This window comes from Heterodontus francisci, unplaced genomic scaffold, assembly GCF_036365525.1.
Source record: "Heterodontus francisci isolate sHetFra1 unplaced genomic scaffold, sHetFra1.hap1 HAP1_SCAFFOLD_43, whole genome shotgun sequence".
Lineage (NCBI taxonomy): Eukaryota > Metazoa > Chordata > Chondrichthyes > Heterodontiformes > Heterodontidae > Heterodontus > Heterodontus francisci.
Genome location: NW_027141852.1, coordinates 7,122,579 through 7,145,092, shown reverse-complemented (window position 1 = coordinate 7,145,092; position 22,514 = coordinate 7,122,579). Strand labels below are relative to the sequence as shown.

The 22,514-nt window shown below is 46.7% G+C and overlaps 1 non-coding gene across 1 annotated transcript; it reads left to right on the top strand.

Annotated features, from left to right (window-relative positions):
- Positions 1–484: 484 nt before the first annotated feature.
- trnas-gcu (transfer RNA serine (anticodon GCU)) lies at positions 485–566 on the top strand. The gene has a single exon. It is a non-coding gene; the product is annotated as a tRNA-Ser (tRNA).
- Positions 567–22,514: the final 21,948 nt, after the last annotated feature.

Sequence of the window (22,514 nt, the reverse complement as noted above, 5' to 3'; positions counted from 1 at the left end):
TGTTATTCCACAGTGTCTCTCCATGTGTTTTATTCTGTTGTATGCTTTCACAGTCTGTTTGATGATCAATGTTACATCTCACTCTCTGTTCTGGTGAAGATCAGAAGCAGTGATATCTGTTTACACCACCCGACAAGTCGGCCTGAGGCTGTGCCTCGCTGATCATGTGGAGTTTAAGCAATTCTTCCAGTCAGTTGGTTCAGTTGTCATTTCATGAGTAATTCGGTCATCATGACTTCGTCAGTGACCTAATGGTTCAGGTGTCTGAGTGATGTTAATCATGATGTGTTGAAATGATTGTATGTTCCAGTCTTTCCGTGGTGGGTTTTCACACCGAGTAGAAACGTGTTGGACATGGTCTGGAAATGTTTCACACCGCTCCATTCCCAACTTCATTTCCTTGCAGAAGATATATTTCCATCATTGCACAACTGGCTGCACAGCCAGAAACTGTGCTGAATGTGACAGCTGTGCTTCAGCAACTGACAAGGTGGCCGAGAGGTTAAGGCGATGGACTGCTAATCCATTGTTCTCTGCACACGTGGGTTCGAATCCCATCCTTGTCGCTAGTTTATGAACTGCTTAGTGTATTGTTGATATTTAAAGTCAGCCTCGAAACCTGTTCTTGTCAATGTCCAGACAGTGATTCCAGAATTGGTTACACTTTATTAAAATTGAGACAGACAATTGGAATTCTTCACCCAAACTGCACTGGAATGAAGATCAAATAGGGATCACGAAACAGAGCAGGATTTTTCCTCCCCTCCTTCCTTCCATCTTTACTTTCTCTCGATTTGCACCAAGTGAAAGACAAATGGGAAAAGCAAATGGCGAGGGAGCAGATGCAGAGAATTATCCTTTGGCAAGAAATTTATTTTCAAATCTTCTTGATAGATTAAGTGAGTGAGCAATGCTTTGGCAGATGGAGTTTAAAATGAGGGGTCATCTACTACCTACGATCGATCAGAGTGTTTTTTTGTAAGAGGTGAGATGTTAGAAACGGCGGAGGAGCAGAGACCCGAATACTGAATTAATAGAAGCTAGTGGACTGGTAGAAAATAATGTGAAAAGTGAACAGAATATGAAGATTGGAACTCATGTTGCAGTGATATAAAGCTCTGTGGTCCTGAAGTAAATGTCCAAGCCCAGATTGTGGGGGAATCTGTGGAGAGTGATTTGGTTTTTATTCATTCTTGGGTGTGAGTATCGCTGATAAGGCGAGCATTTATTACCCATTCCTATTGCCGTTGAGAAGGTGGTGGAGAGCTGCCTTCTTGAACTGATGCAGTCCATATGGTGCAGGAACACCCACAGTGCTATTGGGGAGGGAGTTCCAGGATTGTGACCCAACAACAGTGAAGGAATGGCGATATCGTTCCAAGTCAGGATGGTGAGTGTCTTGGAGGGGAACCTGCAGGTAGTGAGTTCCCATGCATCTGCTGCCCTTGTCCTTCGAGGTGGTAGTGGTCACGAGTTTGGAAGGTGCTGTTGAAGGATATTTGGCGAGTTGCTGCAGTGCATATGGAAATGGTACACACTGCAGCCACTGTGTACTGGTTGTGGGGGGATTGAATGTTTAAGGTGGTGGGTTAGGTGCCGATCAAGTGCGCTGCTTTGTCCTGGATGGTGTTGAGCTTCTTGAGTGTTGTTGAGTGGGATGTATTCCATCACACTCCTGACTTGTGCCTTGTAGATGGTGGACAGGATTTGGGGTGTCAGGAGGTGAGATACTTGCTGCAGAATTCGTAATCTCTGACCTGCGCTTATAGCCACAGCATAGATGTGACTGGTCTAGTTACGTTTCTGGTCAAGATGTTGATGGTGGGGGATTTAACGATGACAATGCTTCTGAATATCAAAAGGTAGATTTTTTTTCTCTCTCATTGGAGATGTTCACTGCTTGGCACTTGTGTGGCCAGGAGGTTGCTTGTCACTTATCAGCTCAAGCCTGAATGTTGTTCAGGTCTTGCTGCTTGCAGGCACAGACTGAAGAGTTGTGAATCATCATCTTACATTCCCACTTCTGACTTATGTTGAAGAGAAAGTCGTCAATGAAACAGCTGGCATGTTTGTGTCTAGGACACTACCCTGAGAAACTCCTGAGGCAATGTCCTGGGCTGAGATGATTGGCCTCCACTAACCACAACATCTTGCTTTGTGCGAGGTATGACTTCAACAAGTGGAGAGTTTACCCCCTGATTCCCATTGACTTCAATTTTGCGAGGCATCCTTGATGCCACACTCACTCAAGGGCAATCACACTCACCTCTCCTCTGGAATTCCACTCTTACGTCTCTGTTTGGACCAAGCTGCAATGAGATCATACGAACATAAGATCAGAAGAACTAGTAGGCAGGAGTAGGCCATTTGGCCCCTCGACCTTGCTCCGCCATTCAATAGGATCATGGCTTACCTGATCATGACCTCAACCCCACTTTCCTGCCTGCCCACATAACCCTTGGCTCTCTTGTAGATAAAAATCTTGAAGACATTCAATGACTGCTCTCTGCGGTAAAGAATTCCAAAGATTAATGACCCTCTGAGAGAAGAAATTCCTTCTTAAATGAAAAACCCCTAAATCTGAAACTATGTCCCCTCGTTCTAGATTCCACCACGAGAGGAAACATCCTCTCAGCATCTACCCTGTCAAGCCCCCTCAGAATCTTGTATGTCTCAATACGTTCACCTTTCATTTTTCTCAACTCCAATGAGTATCGGTCCAACCTGCTCAACTTTCCTCATAAGACAACACCTTCATCACAGGAATCAATCCAATGAACCTTCTCTCAACTGCCTCCAATGCAAGTATATCCCTCCTTAAATAAGGAGACCAAAACTGTACACAGTACTCTAGGTGTGGTTTCACCAGCACCATGTACATTTGTAGCAAGACTTCTCTACTTTTATACTCCATCCCCCTTGCAATAAAGGGTAACATTCCATTTGCCTTCCTAATTATTTGCTGTACCTGCATGGTAACTTTTTGTGATTCATGCTGTACCTGCATGGTAACTTTTTGTGATTCATGCACGAGGACACCCAGATCCTTCTACACCGCAGCATTCTGTAATCTCTCACAATTTAAATAATATTTTCCTTTTCTATTCTTCCTACCAAAGTGGATAACCTCACATTTTCCCACATTCTCCTCTATCTGCCAAATTATTTCCTGGAGCTGAGAGACCCTGGCAGAACCTAAATTGAGCATCGATGATCAGATTATTGCTAAGTGTGTGGTGCTTGATAGCACTGTTGGTGACATCTTCCATCGCTTTGCTGATGATTGATAGTAGACTGATGGGGCAGCAAGTAGATGCCTGTGTTGTCGCTCTACTGGAACAGCTTGGCTGAGGGCGCAGCGAGTTCTGGAGCACAAGTCTTCAGTACTAGAGCCGGAATGATGTTCGGGCCCATAGTCTTTGCTGTATCGAGTGCCTGCAGCTGTTTCTTGCCATTATGTGGAGTGAAGCAAATTGGCTGAAAACTGGAAGCTGTGATGCTGGGGAACTCAAGAGGCCAAGTTGAATCATCCACTGAGCAATTTCTGACTGAAGACGGTTTCAAATGCTTCAGCTTTATCTTTTGCACTGACGTGCTCGGCTCCACCAACATTGAGGATAGGGATGTTTTTGGAGCCTCCTCATCTGGTTCGTTATTTAATTGTCGACCACCATTCATGACTGGATACCTAGTTTCTCAGGGCAGAGTCCTAGGCCCAAACATCCTCAGCTGTTTCATTGATGGCTTTCTCTTCAACATAAGTGAGAAATGGGAATGTTCGCTGATGATTCACAACTCCTCAGATACTGAAGCAGTCTGTGCCTGCAAGCAGCAAGACCTGAACAACATTCAGGCTTGAGCTGATAAGTGACAAGCAACATTCTTTGATCTGATCCTGAGGGAGATATCCGTGCGTGGAGCGGCGGGATGTATGGAGAGTGATTCTGAAGAGGGTGTCTGAGCCTGGAGGGCAGAATCTGTGGAGAGTGGTCCTCAAAGGATGCCCGTGTCTGGAGATTTAGGATCTCTGAAGAGGGTCTCCAAGCCCGTAGTGCTGGGATCTTTGGAGAGTGATCCTGAAGTGGGTGTCCGAACCTGGAATGGCGGGATCTGTGGAGAGTGATCCTGAAGTGGGTGTCCGAGCCTGGAGTGGCGGGATCTGTGGAGAGTGATCCTTAAGTGGGTGTCCGAGCCTGGTGTGGCAGGATCTGTGGAGAGTGATCCTGACGAGTGTTTGCAAACATGGAATGGAAGCTTTCTGTGGAGGTAAAGGAAGAGGCCATTCATTCCCAGTATTTTATAAAGGTTTAGCATAATTTATATGTTTTTACTCTATGCCTCTATTAATAAAGCCAAGTGTCCTGTTTGCTCTAAGCAACCTTTTCAATCCTTCTAACATTGGTGTACATTGTCTCTCTGCTCCTGCACCCAGTTTAGAATTGTAACCTTTCATTTATATGGCATTCTTCCTTCCAAATTGTATCACTTCACACTTCTCTGTGTAAAATTTCATCTGTTATGTGAAAGCCCATTTTACCATTTTTTTTAAGTTCCCCTGAAATGTGTTACGATCACTGGCATAGGACAAAATTCCTGAGCATTCTTTGATGCTATCTCCATCGACAGAGCAATCTTTTACGCAAGCTCAAATGTAGGATTTTGTGTGTTTAGTATCTTATTTCACCCACCAATATAAGCACAAATATGTCACGTAAATCTTGTTCACTGCAGTCCCTGCTGCTGTTTGCTGCCTATATTTACAGACTTTTATCTCAACCTCGTCACCATGTTCTCTAAAATATTCAGGGGGCATCAGCAGAGAAAATGTTCAACAAGCATGGCAAGTGCAAGGAAATGTTTATTTATGTCATTATGTCATGAACAGAATATACAAATTTTTACATGTGTGAATCATCAAGATGTGTCTTCGTAAATGGAACCCCGTCACAATAAACACTGTCACCTTTCAATGTTTAGCGGACAGGTTTGACGGCCTGATGTGTGTGATTCCCATATTAATGTGGTTGTACAAAGTTCGGGGAAAGATGGAGATATGAATAATTTACAGGGAAATCTTTTAAACATATTACCACATCTCTCACTCACAAAGATCTGCAAACACATGGATTCCAAAAGAACCTGAGTACAAAATCACCTAAAATAAACACTGCCAGAGAGACTTGCAATAACCTGTAGCTCAGCGAAAGTACATGATGTTATGGAAGGGATTCTGTTTCTTTTGTTAAAATATTTTTTGAAGAAGTCATAATCAAACTGAATAAGTGTAGGACCAGTTCTTTTTCAAGAGGGCACCAAAAGAACCAATTTGGCAACTATGTTTACTGGTTGTCACATGATTCAAGTTAAGTATAGAACAGAAACCCTGGTAACAGGGAGAAATGTGGACAGAGAAGTCAGTCATGCCCCTTGATTGGACAAGCTTGACAGCAGCAGCGCAAACCTTAGACAGCAGAAAACTCACAACCTTTGGTTGTAGCAGTCAGTGTGTTTTACCTGCTGGAGTGAGCAGCTGATAAAGTTAGCCTGAAGAATCGTCAACGAAGGAGAGAAGACCACAACCCAGTTTGTTTTCCAGAAAATCTTTAAAAGACCCTGAGAAGTCCACTGAGTTAATTCATCTTGTCGCATGTCTTTGAAGAAGGCCTGCTAAAATTAATTCTCAATGCCTTCTGAAAAGAACTGTTCTAAAATACCCTAGTGACCAGTCTATGTATACTCGGAAGTTAGACTGTATTCCAGTTTTGGAGCAACATATCTCATCTGATGATTTCTTCAAAAATGAGCAAATAAACAGCCCAAGAGGTTGTTTTTGTCTGTAACAGAGTGCTGAATTTTTTTAAAAATCCCTTTTATTTTTTCAGCTATCCGGTGTGTGTGTGTGTGTGTGCATGTGGCTCGAAGATAAAAAAAAGGACTTTAAAAGTTGGCAAAGGTGAAAAAGGAACTTTTAAAATTTCCACCTGTGTGTTTATGCTTTACTTCATGACTAGTTAAAACTTGTTCGACAATAAATGGATAATTTTGTTGTTCATTAAAGAAACCTGGTCAGTGTCTTCTATTCTGGGAAAAATAGAGTACATGATTGACTGTATCAGTATGTGGGAAAAGTTCACATAGATGTTGTGACCTGTGGAGAAGTGGGATGAGAATAAAGAGTTCCCTCCTCTGCCCTTAGTTGTCACAGCACTTGTGATCTGGCTCAGTAGCTTAATTGGTTCGAGTGTTTGTCTTCTAATCAGAAAATCTTGGATTCATATCCTTGCTTCAAAAGTTTAGCTATCAATCATTTACATCCATTTTCTTGTGAACTTTAACTTTTCTTATGAATTTCATTCACAAAAGAAAACAGCTCAGTGGTTGCCTTTGTGAAGGATGTGAGTTTGAAATGGCTGTTCCTGCTCGTACAGATGTCCAGTGCTAATATTACAACGGCAACTCAATCCACTACAATTTCTTTGAGAGCAATGTGTTTGCAGTTGCATTTAACCTGGAAAACAGCTCAACATTAATCTCACTGAAGGAAAGTGTGACCGTGTTGTATGTTTCAGAGTGTTTGTGCCATTTTGTGTCTCTTTTAACCAAGACTATAACACGACGCAAAGGGGAGGGTTGATCCGAGGTTTAGATTATATTATCATTCAGGAGCATGAAAAATCAAAAGGAACAAAATAAGAAAACCCCGTCTCCAGATTTGAGAATCTGTAGATCCACTTTGGGAAAGTGAATCAGAGCAGAATGAAGGGTGAACTGTCCGACTGCCCAGAAGAGATGAAGACACAGCTCAGTCAGCACGTTCCCCTGGTTTATGATGCTGGAACATTCCTCACACAGAAATTATTCAATCAATATTCATCTGCCAAGTCGGTCTGAGGCTGTGCCTCTCTGATCACGTGGAGTTAAAGCAATTCTTCCAGTCAGTTAGTTCAGTTGTCATTTCATGAGAAATTCGAAGTCATCATGACTTCGTCAGTGACCTAATGGTTCAGGTGTCTGAGTGATGTTAATCATGATGTGATCAAATGATTGTATGTTCCAGTCTTTCCGTGGTGGATTTTCACACTGAGTAGAAACGTGTTGGACATGGTCTGGAAATGTTTCACACCACTCCATTCCCAACAGGCCATGACCTGATGTGATGGAAATGTCATTTACTAAAAGAAGCTACATTTCCATCATTGCACATCTGGATGCACAGTCAGGATCTGAGCTGAAGGTGACCATCCTGCCCAAATTTCCATAGAGGCAAAAAAGACATGTGATGGGTTGCTGGCACAAAGCTGGGTGATGAAGTGTTTGAGAGGTTAAGATGATGGATTATTAATTCCTTCTGTTTTACATGTATGAGTTTGAATCCCATCTGCATCAACAGTTTATAAAATGCTCAATACATTGTTTCTTTGTAATTCACCAGCTTTTGCAGAAAGTAGGACTGAAGCTGTTGCAGTACCTGTTAGAAAGATAGTCTAAGTTATTCTGAAGCCATCTTCCAATGTCATCGACATGTAAGCAGGATTTTAAAGGATAAGATGTAGTTTTTAAAAGTCATTTCAATCTTACTCGAGTCTTTACAAAGAAGCCAGATAAATCTCGATAAAAAGTCATATATATTTAAAGATCTTTTAAAAGCACTTCAATCTTGTTCATAAAAAGTCAGATGTAAATTTAAGAACTCTGATAAGGCGATGCTAAAAAGTTACACACAATTAAGAAACAAAATACAACATTTAAAATGTCTGAACTCCCTCTGAAAGTTGACCCCTGCTGCTGCCGGTGTCTTCCTGGAATAGTGGAGCTGTTGTGTCAACAGAAAAGTCCTTCCCGAGCACCCCTGAGCCTTTTGGTACCGGCTCTAATCCAACCCAGGTAAAAATCAGGGTACGTTGTGGGCAATGAGCCCAAATTGCTGAACTACAGGTCCCTGTCACTTTAAAGAGTGGGCTGGTGCGATTATGATCAGAGGCTCCTTCTAAGCACATTTCTCACCACCACAACTTCCAGATGCTGGTGTTAGTGTGTGCATGTACTGGCAGTTGCAGTGCTGTTCAGACCCTCAATAGCAGTGAAAGTCTCAGAGTTCACCACTATTGGGCTGCAAAATCCAGGCCAATATCTCACAGTCCTGTTAGATTTGCTCTCCCTCTGTACAAAATCAAACTCCACACATTGTCTTTCACTCACTCCTGTTTCCCGCCCTGCCGGTGCTGAAATCCCCTCTAAAAGGTACACAATCCAGTTGATTTCTGATCAAATACCTCCTTCCTCATTCAATAGAGGAAACAGAGACATGAACACGAGTCAGGTGCAAGAAAGTTTCACCAACAGAGCAAAGAAAGGCACCAACAAAAGTCACACCTACTTTCCAAATCATTTCACTGTAATATTCTTTCACTTGTTTTGTAAGTGACTGCAATAAATCTGAAAATGAGCACCATGAGGTTTGTGTTCACTAGTCACTTGTTCTCCTGTGTTTGTCCGTCAGGTTTGTAATTCAATTTGTATTGGATATTGAAGAGAATCTCTTTTCAAGATGATTGCACATTGTATTGTGTTTAAAGCAACCAACTTGTAAAATGGCAGATAATGAATGTTTCAATACCTGTGTGACCAGATTCTTCCAATGCTTTTCAACAGCTAGATTGATGATGCTTGTAATCTGTATCCTGTGGAGAATGGGAGAGGAGAATAAAAACATGGTGCATGAACAGGACAGACTGTGTAAAATGGGAGCACAGAAATACTGCCACCTCATTGAAAGTTAATGAGATTTATTCCAAGTCAGACACCTGTCCACAATGAACAAGTGAATACATTAATTGTCCACTTTCAATCTAAATGGGACTGAGGTTCCAACAGAGAAGTTTTCTGGAAAATACCTGCTGCAGTTTTAAAATTGATGAACTGGAACATCTTATACTAACTTTCAAATAACTGTAGTGATTGTATAGTTCTCATAGTGGAGAGAAGGAGTTGTTTATAAATATAAGCAGAAAGACACATTTGTGGATTGGTGAATGAGCTTTATCTTTCTGAAATGTATTTGTCCATTGGTTGCAGGTCACTGGAAATTCTTTTTTACATTTCAATTGTAGCAGCAGCAGTTAGCAGCAAAATGTCTGATTAATCAGAGTAGTGGGTCTGGGAAACACTTAAACAGCCGAGACCCTGTAAAACAGAACTCCAAGTAATAGCTTAAATAAGGCACTGACAGAGCGGGTTTAGGCCTGCTCAGGTCAGGAAAAAAAAACCCCACCCGAACCTGACAGAACCACATTGGACTCGAGCCCGACCCGGCCCGAGTATCTCCATTTATTCCCACGCCCAAACCGACCCGAGCCTTACCCGTCCACCGGAATGTTCACTTTACCTACCTCACGATTCCGAATCTACAGGAAGCTGCAGCATGAGCGCAATGACATCATTGAGATGCTCACTTGCTCACTGAGCAGACTCAGAGTTTCCCTCCTTGATGTCCCGGACTCCCAGCTCAGGTTGGCTTTTCAACTTTTGACACTTACTAAACTCAACTTCCCAGAAGAGCAAAATGTAATACTTCCTGTGTGTTTCCGACCCGGACACAGCCCGAACTGGACCCAGCCCGACCCGAACCTGGCCCGACCTGACCTGAGCCCGAAAGCCAGACCCGGAAGAGCGACCCGACATGACCCGGACCCGACACAGGTCGCGGGTCTCGTCGGGTTCAGGTCGGGTAGCAGGCCTTCACAGAGTGGAGATCAGATGAGGATTGAATTAATTTCAATCACTGAATCTAAACAAGAAGTAAATCTGTCAGGAATGAAACACTTTATTTTATTTGTGAGCTAGTGGCATAATGGTAGCGCGTCTGACTACAGATCAGAAGATTGTGTATTCAGATCACGTCAGTCTCAGTTATGTTTTACAGCAGCTCAAGTTCCTGGATTTTATATCAGAAGAGAGTTCGATCGATTGGAATGTTCAGTGAATGGTTGAATTTCAAGATCAACTTCAATAGATTAAAGTCCTGATTTCTGGTACCGTTCCATTTCCATGCTCAGTTCTTATTTCACACTGTTTTATATCAGAACAATGTTTCAGGGATGTGATGTGTCCATTGTTTGTACAATCGCTCTGTCACCCAGTGTGAGAAATAAAACACAAACCGCCCAGCGTGCGGCTCAAACCCATACCTGGCTCTGTCTATAGGCCGCTTAGTTCAGTTGGTTAGGACGCAGTGTTGATAACAACAAGGTTGTGGATTTGATCCCCATGTGCGCTGTCACATGGTCAGTCATTAATTTGACACATTTTTGTAACACTTAAAATCCAACTTTTAGATGCAAACAAGTTTACATAAAATGTCAGAGGGAATTTATTTTGAATAACATCCATTGCATCTTTGTCACTGGTCTGGAGTAACACAGAATTCTTTCCAGTTATCTTCCGTTTGCTGATAAACATTGAACTCGTGGCCTGTTCTCGTTAATGGTCACGAGCAGCAAAAACAGACAGAGTGAGTCTGACCGCCCAGAGATGTGGAAAAGGCTTCAGTTTGGGACAAATGCAGCAAATCAAATGTTCACCCGACCCCGAAAGATTCAAAAACTGGGGAAAAGGACACAAGGAGATATAGAATAAGCTAAAGCAGACAATGTAAATATTTCCCATCCTTGATATCTCTCTATTCCAATCCAACCTTCAGAGTTGGGGAAATAAGTTCAGTGTAATTTGTGCAGCTCAAGAGTCAAAACCAAAGGGCGATGCAGAATAAAGGAGAACTGCCAAAACCCCAGATTGAACCAGGGATCTTCAGTCTCACACACTCCCAACTGAGCTATTTCAGTCTCACAGGCTTGGGATGATAAGTGGCAAGTAACATTCGCACCACACAAGTGCCAGGCAATGACCATCTGCAACAAGAGAGAATCTAACTATCTCCCCTTGACATTCAATAGCATTACAATCACTGAATCCCCCACTATCAACATCATGGAGGTTACCATGGGTCGCCATACAAATAACGTGACTACAAGAGCAGGTCAGAGGCTTGGAATCCTGATGCGAGCAATTACAGTGCAGCTGTTGGCTCCACCCCAGGGGCTGAATTTGTTCTGTAAACCATGAAGCAGCTTCCTCTCAAATCCCAGATTTAACAATAAATCCTCTTACAAAAGCCCCAAAGTGTGATCTATTCCTCTCACTCAACCATGACTCCTGACTCCCCAAAGCCTATCCACCATCCACAAGGCACAAGTCAAGAGTGTGATGGAATACTCTCCACTTGCCTGGATGGGTGCAATTCCAACTCAAGAATCTCAACACCGTCCAGGACAAAGCAGCCCACATGATTGGCACCCCATCTACAAACATTCACTCCCTCCACCATTGGCACACAGTGGCAGCAGTGTGTACCGTCTACAAGATGCACTGCAGCAATGCACCAAGACTCCTTAGACAGCACCTTCCAAACCCAGCGACCTTTACCACCGAGAAGGGCAAGGGCAGCAAATGCAGGGGATACCACCACCTGCAAGTTCCCCTCCAAGCCACACACCATCCTGACTTGGAACTATATCGCCGTTCCTTCACTGTCGCTGGGTCAAAATCCTGGAACTCCCTTCCTCACAGCACTGTGGGTGTACCTACCCCAGATGGACTGCAGCGGTTCAAGAAGGCAGTTCACCACCACCTTCTCATGGGCAACTAGGGATGGGCAATAAATGCTGGCCGAGCCAGCGATGCCCACATCGCATGAATGAATGAATAAAAAAGTGAAGTATCCCTTGTGTCATTGTTTTGGTAGAAAATATAACCCTGGTGGAATTGCCCCTCCCAATCACACCTCACTTCATAGAACATAGAAAATGGAGAAAATTTATGGCACAGAATGAGACCATTTAGCAATCGTGTCTGTGCCAGCTGAAAAAGAGTGATCCAGCCCAAACCCACTTTCCAGGTCTTGGGAAAGGGATCTGAACAGATCTCAGAGCTCACATGATGTGAATGTTCTGTTGAAGTGTTGGTGAGCTGATATACCAGGGGAGATTCACACTGTTAGACACAGTATGAAATACATTCAAGTATTTATAAAACATTACAACATGTGAGTAATATTCCACATTGATTTCTCAGCACTGATGGATTGTGAAGTGGGAGACAGCCAGAAGTCCCAGTGAACCACACTGACCCTGAGCTGAGAATGAAATGAGATAAAGTTCAGTCTTCAGCAGTGAGATCCTGTAGAGAGGTAAGAGTCCTGAATCAAGGAGAGACTTTCTCATACTGCTGTTGAATCTCATTTCAAACACTCCTTGAACTCCCTGCCGAGGAATTCAGAGCTGGATAACGCCTGTAAAATCAGCCTAAAAAGGAAATAGAAAACACCCACCGTGGGCTCAAACTCAAAAACTTGAGATTCAGAGTTTCATGCTTTCATCGACTGAGCTCACTAGGCCTGAGACAGTGTCCCCGGCCTGTCTGTTATTGGACGGTGCAGCTGTTGGCTCCACCCCAGGGGCTGAATTTGTTCTGTAAACCATGAACCTGCTTCCTTTCAAATCCCAGGTTTATCAGTAAATCCTCTTACAAAATCCCCAAAGTGTGATATATTCCTCTCATTCATCCAGAATAAAAGTTACATCGTTTGCTCTTTTTACCTTCCAAACATTGACTTCTATTTTACTCAGCATTTATTTCTCTCTCCTTTTTATGTTGTGCATTTCCTAATAAACATTTCATTTCAATTATTTATGAGGGATGAAATGAGCAGAAAAGATGTTCTGCAATGGTACCAGGGGTGTGGGACAGAGTGAGTGGTTCGGATCTGGAATACACTGGCTGAGAGTGTGCTGGAGGCAGATTCAATCGTGGCTTTCAAAAGGGAATTGGATAATCACCTGAATAGAGAAAATTTGCAGGGCTACAATGAAAGGGCAGAGGAGTGGAATTCGCTGATCTGCTCTTGCAAAGAGCTGTCATGGACATGATGGACTGAATGGTCTCCTTCTGTATTGTAACCATTTGATTCCTTGATTCTAACTCTGTCAAAGTTGTTCTGAACTTGCTCTGCTCCAAGGAGAACAACCCCAGCTTTTCCAGTCTCTGCACATAACTGATGTTATGAGGAACCATGGGAAACCCACTGTAAACCTTGCTCCAGACAGAAATACAACTGTTCACCACCACACTGTGACCCAGCTGTTCACATGATTTGGATGTGGGGACCAAATGTAGTATTTCAAAGTTTGCAGATGACACAAAACTAGGTGGGAATGTGTGTTGTGAGGAAAATGCAAAGCGGCTTCAAGGGAATTTGGACAGACTTAGTGAGTGGACAAGAAAGTGGCACATGAAATATAATGTGTAAAAATGTGAGGTTATCCACTTTGGCAGGAGAAACAGATGTGCAGATTATTTGTTAAATGGTAAGAGTGTGAATGTACAAAGGGGCCTGGGTGTCCTTGTCAATAAGTGACTGAAAGCTAACATGCAGGTGCAGCAAGCAATTCAGAAGACGAATGATATGTTCGCCCCCATCGCAAGAGGATTTGAGTATAGGAGTAGTGAAGTCTTGCTTCAATTGTATATAACCTTGGTTGGACTGCACTTTGGAATACTGTGTGAAGTTTTGTTCCCCTTACATTAGGAAGGATATCATTGCCATCGAGGGAGTGCAACGAAGGTTCACCAGACTTGTTCCCGGGATGGCGGGACTGTCAAATGAAGAGAGATTGGGGAAACTGGGCCTGTATTCTCTAGAGTTTTGAAGAATGAGAGGTGATCTCATTGAAACTTACAAAATATTTAAAGGGATAGACAGGTAGATGAAGCTAAGATGTTTCCCCCGGTTGAGGAGTCTAGAACCAGGGGACACAATTTCAACGTAAGGGGAAAGCCACTTAGGACAGCGATGAGGAGAAATTTCTTTACTCAGTGGGTTGTGAATCTTTGGAATTCTCTACCTCAGAGGGCTGTGGAAGTTCAGTCATTGAGTATGTTTAAAGCAGAGATTGACAGATTTCTAAATACAAATGACATAGGGGAGATGGAGATAGTGTGGGAAAAAGGCATTGAAGTGGACGATCAGTCATCATCATATTGAATGGCAGGGTGGGCTCGATGGGCTGAATGGCCTACTCCTGCTCCTATGTTCCTATCAGTCTGCAAACTTCATATGCATGCTGTCATTGTCCCTTTTATTCCATGGGCTTCAGTTTTACTGGCAGTCTAGTATGTGACATCTTCAAGAAGGTTTTCAATAAGTTAAATAAGGAGAAATTGTTTCCAGTGGCAAAAGGGTCAGTAACCAGAGGATGTATTTATCAGGTGATTGAGAAAAGACCAGAGGCGAAATGAGGAATGATTTTTTATACAGTGATGCGTTGTGATCTGGAATGCACTGTCTGATCAGGACTTGAAAGCAGATTCAGTAGTAACTTTGAAAAGCGATAGGGATAAATACTGGAAGGAAAAATGTACAGATTACAGGAGACAGCACTGACACAATGGACCAAATGGTCTCCTTCTTTGGGTATCATTCTATGGTTTTATGAACATAATGTTGATACAATTCGCTGAGTTGGAAGGGAAGTGAACCCAGATTCCGGGTATTCTAAACACCAGACCCAAACCAAATGAACAAGCCTGTTGTTTAATCTCTGTTTTTCACACCAGCTTCTCCTCGCTCTTTCTGTGTTTCCTGCCTGGTCTGTTCCTCTGACCTTCATTCCTGACACTCTATTGAGAATGGCCAACTCACTGCGCCTCTCACTCACACCGTCACTCCACCCCTTCACCCACTTCCAAACCTCTCTGTTCAACAGTACCTCACATCTGCTCCTCTGCTCCATTAATATAACAGGAAAACATTTTCAAACAGACATCTCCAGACAGTGAACGTTCCAGTAAGACAAGGTAAAGAGCAGATTCATTCACTTTAAAGACAGAGAGAGCAGCTCTCCCTGTTCAGTCGAAGGAGCAGATCTGGTTTCACTCCCATTAGTCTTAGAGACATGCGCCAGAATTTTAAGGGACCGTTGGAGACGGGAATGGAGGCCGGGGAGGGGGAGGGGGGGGTGTATAAAATAGGGATGGAAGACGTTGGACCGGATTTTTCTGTCGGCGGCTGACATGGAGGGCAGACTTCGCACATCCACTCGGCAAGAAGGCATTTAAAGTATTTATGAGTCCAATTGTCAGCAATTTTATTCACTGGATCCAATTGAACTGATAGCACACGGGAACCACGGGGCTTCAGAGCCTCGCCTGGTTAAAGGAGGTGACTGGGAGGTGGGAGCTGAGTGTTGTCTTCACTGGGAAGCTATCGGGTGAGGCAGCAAAACTTGGCAGCAAGGGTGGAGGGGGAAAGGGCATCGGGAAACACTGTCAGGAGTAGGGGCCAATGTGCCAGCTCTGCAGAGGGAACAACACCAGGGTGCCATTGGGGCAGTGCCACTTCATTGAGGGTGACAAGTGAGGTAAATGTGGCTGGGTGTTGTTTACTGTGAAGGCCTTGCACTCAGGGAGGGGCAACCTGTCATGGGCCTCATTCGAGGCTCTCATTGGATTCGAGGCTCCCATTGAGGAGGAGGAGGAGGAGTAGAGAGGAAGGGAGGGAGGCGCAGGCACCAGCAGGGGCACCCCAGCAGCTTGGGGGCCCACAGGAAGGCCAGCATCGAACAGGAGGCTGGAGAAGGAGGCAGAGGAACACCTCAGCCGAGGTTCAACTACCTGCAGATGTCCGAGTGACAGTGTCTCCGCAGACTGCACCTCTCCACGGAGGTCGTCACTGATCTCTCTGCCATGATGCAGCTGTGCCCCATGCGACTTGGTGGGCACCTGATGCCAGTGTCACTGAAGGTCAAAGTGCCACTGAACTTCTTCACCACCAGATCATTGCGGGGATCCACTGGAGATATGTGTGGAATCTCACAGTCTGTAGTGAATCAGTGCATCAAGGAGGTCACCAATGTCCTGTTCAGGAGGGCCGGTGACTATGTGCACATTGATCCAAACAGTCAAGCTGAGAGAGCTATAGGATTCGGGGCCATCGCTGGATTCCACCAGGTGTAGGGTGTCATTGACTGCTCCCATGTGACCATCAAGGCTCCTGCAGACCAGCCAGCAGCCTTCAACAGGAAGGGCTTCCACTTGCTCAGTGTGCAATTGGTCTGCGACCACTGCAAATGGATCCCACAGGTGTGTGCACAAATCCCGGGAAGCAGCCACAACGCCTGCATACCAAGGCACTCCCAGGTGCCAGAACCTTTTCGCGGCCCCATCCGCTTTCAGAGATGGATCCTTGGAGACAAGGGCTACCCACTGAGGACATGACTACTGACGTCTGTGAGGAACCCACGCACGGATGCAGAGGAGAGGTACAACACCTGCTGCGGGTCAACCCGAGCGACCGTCAAGGAGGCCATTGGTCTCCTGAAGATGAGATTCAGGTGCCTAGATCGATCCAGTGGAGCCCTTCAGTATGTCCCTGCGAAGGTCTCGCATATCGTGGTGGTTTGCTGTGCACAGCACAATCTGGCATTACAGAGGGGTGAGGTGTTGACTAGTGAGGATATCGTGGAGTGTGATGTCTCCTCTGATGATGGGGATGTGGAGGAGGATGCTGCCCAAGCAGTGCCAGATGAAGAACCTCAGGCACAGTAGGAAAGGGGCCATGAGATACACACAAGGGAGACATGAGACACCCTTATACATTCATGTTTCCTTTGAGCCTTACCACCTTCTGGAACCACAGCAATAAAGTCTTAGCTTTAAGCAGCCCTGTTGTCACCTCCTTCCTTCTGTTCTGCAGCGTCCAGGTACACATCGCACAGTGACAAGGCCGAAGCTTTGTAAACTCAGGGCTTGGTCCCTCACTTCCAGCCCCTTGGGAGGAAGGGTTTAAATGAAGTCCCAAAGGGTATCAACAATAAGAAGGAGACAGAGTGAGAGAACATCATTTCTTTATGCCGTGTGACACCAAACACAACCCTATCCATCTGGAATGTACATTCACCCGTGAACCCCTCAGTGAATCTAGGTGCTCTTCTTAAATCTTTTCCGGGTGCTCCTACGTGGTGCTCCCCCTGCTCTGTCAGCTGAGATGGAGACAGGCTGCTGACCTTGCTGCCCCATGGCTTGGGATGACATTGGTGGCCGTCCTCTTGCTGCCTGAGGACTGGTGGGCCCCGGCACACTGAGGGCCTCCTGCACAGGTACAGGGACCCCCCACTGTCATCAAGGATGATGGAGGCAGGCACTGGCGTCACCTGTGTCACTGGCAGAGGGGCTTTGGAGCTACTGTCCACACCAGGAGCACCCTGAGAGGAGACCCCAGATGTAGCAGCCAGCTGCTCCTCCCCCTTATAAGACACACGTGTACCTCGCTGCTGACCTGAGAGGGATGTGGACCTGGTGAAGAGTTCAGGTGCCTCGTCCCCCCCTCTCACCTTGTCACCGCTGGATGGATCTCATGGACAAAGCGTTGGAGTGCAGGTCTGCGCGCATCTCCGGCAGCCACTGATTGGTCGGCTGGATCTGGCTCTCCATCAGAGTCACCAATCTCTCAAGGAAGGAAGCCAGACACCCCCCCATCAGAGACAGTGCAGCATGCAAGGCCTGGATGGACTCCTCCATCATCCGAACTTGGGTACACATAACCTCTGGCAACTCTGCCAGATGTTGCCTGACCTCTTGCTGCAGCTGCAGTATTTCCCGTGTTGCTGGTGACACCAGAGGCACGTCATCAGCCTGGGACTCAGCATGGGCCTGGCCTCCCACAGACTTCCAACTGCCAGTGGCCTCGGCTGTCACAGCCTCCGTCAGCTGCCCGGGCCTGTCTGTGACGTGCTCACCAGCTTGTGTGCCCAAATCTAACAGCAAGTGGATACCCACCGAGTGAGGGTTTCTGTGCTGGTGGAGGGTGCAGGGGAATGAGGTGATGGTGCACCCTCTGAGGCTCCCTCCTCCTCCTCAGAGGTGTCTGGCTGTCCCACAGTCTCTCCAGCTCTTCGCTCTTGTCGTTCATCCTAGCCTGCATGTGAAAACAGGGACATTGAAGGGTTAGGGTCTGCCCATCGTGACATTCCAACCACCCCTACTGTGCAGCTCCATTGATGCAGTGGTGAACAGATGAGCAGTATGGCTCCTTTGCAGCGGATGCTCCCTTGTGCCCCAGGAGATGTTCACTCACTCTCTTAGGTAGGTGTCCCTGTCTCCCATCAGCTATGGAGCAGCTGCTTTGCTGCCCGGCCTGTTCCATGGCCTCCTCCTCCATCGGGATGAGGACATGGAGATAAGGCATCCACTGCCAGTCTTGACATGCTCTTTCCGATTGTGGCCTGACTTCTCCTGCAGCCACTATGATCAACAAAGTTAGTCTCCCAGCGGGGACAAACCCAATATCTCTGATGGTGATAGTCCAGCAGTCCATGATGTGGACACACAGATTCCTCCTGCATGTGGCCCCTCTCGAGGGACTGTGTGAGTTTATACAATGACTGATGTGCACCTCCCACCGAGATGCAGCCAAGCCTCAGGCAGCATGTCTTGCTGTACTTCCCCAATACACATGACTGGGTGGTCACTCCCTTTCCACCAAACACTCCCTCTCACTCTGCCATGCGCAATGTCCAAAGGGTCCAAAGTGTTTTGAGTTTGCGCCTGAGCAGCCCGGATCCGGTCATTGACCCACTTCGTGCACTGGATCCATGTCTTGGGGGTGACCCCACGGCTGCTGACTTCACCTACTATCTCAAAGCAGCTTTGCTTGGTCAGGTGGACAGGTGACCACCTCCCATCCCTGGGGAAGAGGATCTTCCACCTATCTGTTGTCACCTGGAGGCAAACCTGCAGGAAGGCATCGCCAAACCATTGGACCATGGTCACTGCAGGCTCGCATTCAGCCCCTTACCTATCAGGCAGCAGAGACAGCAGAACGGGTCCTGGGGCATCAGTGACAGCAGAACGGGTCCTGGGGCATCAGTGACAGCAGAACGGGTCCTGGGCAGCAGAGGCAGCAGAACAGGTCCTGGGGCAGCAGAGGCAGCAGAACAGGTCCTGGGGCAACGGAGGCAGCAGAACGGGTCCTGGGGCAGCAGAGGCAGCAGAACAGGTCCTGGGGCAACGGAGGCAGCAGAACAGGTCCTGGGGCAGCAGATGCAGCAGAACAGGTCCTGGGGCAGCAGATGCAGCAGAACAGGTCCTGGGGCAGCGGAGGCAGCAGAACAGGTTCTGGGGCAGCAGATGCAGCAGAATGAGTCCTGGAGCAGCAGAGGCAGCAGAACGGGTCCTGGGGCAGCAGAACGGATCCTAGGGCAGCAGATGCAGCAGAACGGGTCCTGGGGCAGCAGAGGCAGCAGAACGGGTCCTGGGGCAGCAGAACGGGTCCTGGAGCAGCAGAGGCAGCAGAACGGGTCCTGGGGCGGCAGAACGGGTCCTGGGGCATCAGAGGCAGCAGAACGGGTCCTGGGGCAGCAGAATGGGTCCTGGAGCAGCAGAGGCAGCAGAACGGGTCCTGGGGCAGCAGAACGGGTCCTGGGGCATCAGAGGCAGCAGAACGGATCTTGGGGCAGCAGAACGGATCCTAGGGCAGCAGATGCAGCAGAACGGGTCCTGGAGCAGCAGAGGCAGCAGAACGGGTCCTGGGGCATCAGAGGCAGCAGAACGGGTCTTGGGGCAGCAGAACGGGTCCTGGGACAGCAGAACGGGACCTGGGGCAGCAGAGGCAGCAGAACGGGTTCTGGGACAGCAGAGGCAGCAGAACGGGTTCTGGGACAGCAGAGGCAGCAGAATGGGTCCTGGGGCAGCAGAGGAAGCAGAACGGGACCTGGGGCAGCAGAGGGCTCTCAGGAAGACACTCCTTTAAACCAGGCAGCAGTGAATGCAGGTCTGGCAGCCCTTTCAATATGGTGCCAGCACCTGCCGTTGTGTCAGATGTCGGTGCCATCGGTGCCTCGTTCCCTACCTCTGGTCCTTGTTTACATGGGCCCCACGCCTCCCCTTCATTAATTGGTCGGCTGCTCCGTGATCGGGGTCGGTCGGCCACATTTCACTCGTGTGGTGACGACACCCACTTCCGGTGCCTCTGCCGAGAGCCGCACCGTTAGTTTAAAATTCAGCCCATGGGGTCAAGAGTGGAAAATCTCCCCTCTGATTCTCTCTACTTAAAATGAAGGAGACACCAAATTAAAACTGATGAAACCAGGGATTGTATCCTGGTTCTTCAATCTAGTGTTCTCCCAACTGAGCTATTCCAGCCTCACTGTGAACTCATCTTCATTGGAGACAAATATAACTCCAGGCGGAATTTCCCCACCCGTTCATTCCTCACTTCAGGGGAATGGGACCCGACCAGATCGCGGAACTCAGATTATGTTAATGTTCTGCTCTTGATATCTTAATATTATCTTGCGTTTGAGCCACTTTTAATCAGGTTCACGGACAAATTCTTCCATCATCCCTTCTCCCACATTCCCTCTCTCTCATTCATTCTTTATTCCTCACAATCCAGAAAGGGTTAGGAATCAGAGCTCACCCCCAAACCCTCTGCACACAGACCTCTGTCTGTTACCCTGTTTGATCCAAGAGACCAGTCAATAAATTACACTCTTTATAAACACAGAAAGCTGCCTCAGAGTGTTGGACAGAGATAAATACACTGAAGTCTTTTGAAAAAAGTTCATCTCACGGGTTGTTACTGAGCCCACAGAGCAGGGCGAGCCCAGGCTCCAGCCCCAGCCCCAGCCTGTGCTGTGTTAGCTGATGCCACCTGGTGTGATACTGAGCCACACGGAGCAGGAAAGGGCCTGGTTGTAGTCATGGCCTGTGTTGTGTTAACTGATCCCACTCAGTGTGGTAGGAGCCACACAGAACAGACTGGGCCCAGGCTCCTTCCTCAGCCTGAGGGATGATAGTTCTTCTCACACGTTGTTGTACAGAGCCCCACACAGAACAGGGAAATCACAGGCTCCATCCCCGGCCTGTGGTATTTTACTTCATCGCACCTGGTATGGTACGGAGTCCCCAGAGCAGGAAAGATCCAGCTTCCATCTCCGGCCTGTGCTGAATTAGCTGATCTGACCTGGTTGGCACTGAACCGCAATCAGGGAAGGATGGGCCGAGGCTCCATGGCCTGTGGTGTGTTAGTTATTCTCATTTGGTGAGGTACTGAGCACCATATAGAGCAGGATGGGCCTGTGCTCAGTGAGCTGATCTCACCTTGTGTGGTCCTGAGACCCACACACAAAGCAGGACAGGCCTAGGCCTCATCCCCGGCCTGTGTTCAATTAGCAGATCTCAGCCAAAAGATTTTGATAAGGTTCCACACAAGAGGCTTCTCGATAAGATTAAAGGCCCTGGTATCAGTGGTAATATATTGATCTGGATTGGGAACTGACCGGCAGACGTAGGCAGAAAGTAGTTACAGATGGATCTGGATCTGTTTGGAGACCAGTTACCAGTGGTGTCCCACAGGGATCGGTGTTGGGACTGTTGCTCTTTACTATTTTTATTAATGATCTGGATGTAGGTGTAGGGCGCACCATCTGTAAATTGACAGATGATTTGAAGATCTGTGCGAGTGTTTAGACTGTAGACGATACTCGACTGTTTCAGGCTGATCTTAATGTGTTGGGAGATTGGGTTCATGACTGGTAAATGATGTTTAATTTGGGTAAGTGCAGTGTTATTCATGTGGACAGGGCGAATGCTCAACATTCATACACCCTTCAGGGAAAAACATTAAAGCAGGTGGAGAAAGAAAATAATTTTGAGCAGAGATCTGGATGTTCTAGTGCACAGATCTCTAAAGTTACAGCAGCAATGATGTGAAGTGATAGTTGGAGCAAATAGAGGGTTGGGCTGCATTCAGAGGACAATTGAGTATAAAATGAGGCATATTCTTTCATGGGATGTGAGCGACACTGGCAAGGCCAGAATTTGTTACCCATCCCTAATTGTCCTTGACAAGGTGGCGGTGAGCTCCCTTCTTGAATTGCTGCACTCCATGTGGTGTAGGTACACCCACAGTGCTGTTAGGAAGGGAGATCCAGAATTTTGACCCAGCATCAGTGCATGAACAGCGATATATTTGCAGATCAGATGGTGTGTGACTTGGAGGGGAGCTTGCACATGGTGGTGTTTCCATGCATCTGCAGCCCTTGTCCTTCAAGGTGGTGGAGGTCTTCGGTTTGGAAGGTGCTGTCTGCGGAGCCTTGGTGAGTTGCAGCAGTGCATCTGGTAGATGGTACACACTACTGCCACTGTGTGTCAGTGATGAAGGGAGTGAATGTTTAAGGTGGTGAATGGGGTGACAATCAAGGCGGCTGCTTTGTCCTGGACAGTGTCGGGTTTCTAGAGTATTGTTGGTGCTGCACTCATCCTGGTTTGTGCCTGTAGATGGTTGACAAGTTTTGGAGAGTCAAAAATCACAAAATTATTGCAGTGCAGAAGGAGGCCATTCGGCCCATTGTGTCTGCAGAGAATTATAGAACATAGAAAGTTTACAGCACAGGCAGGCC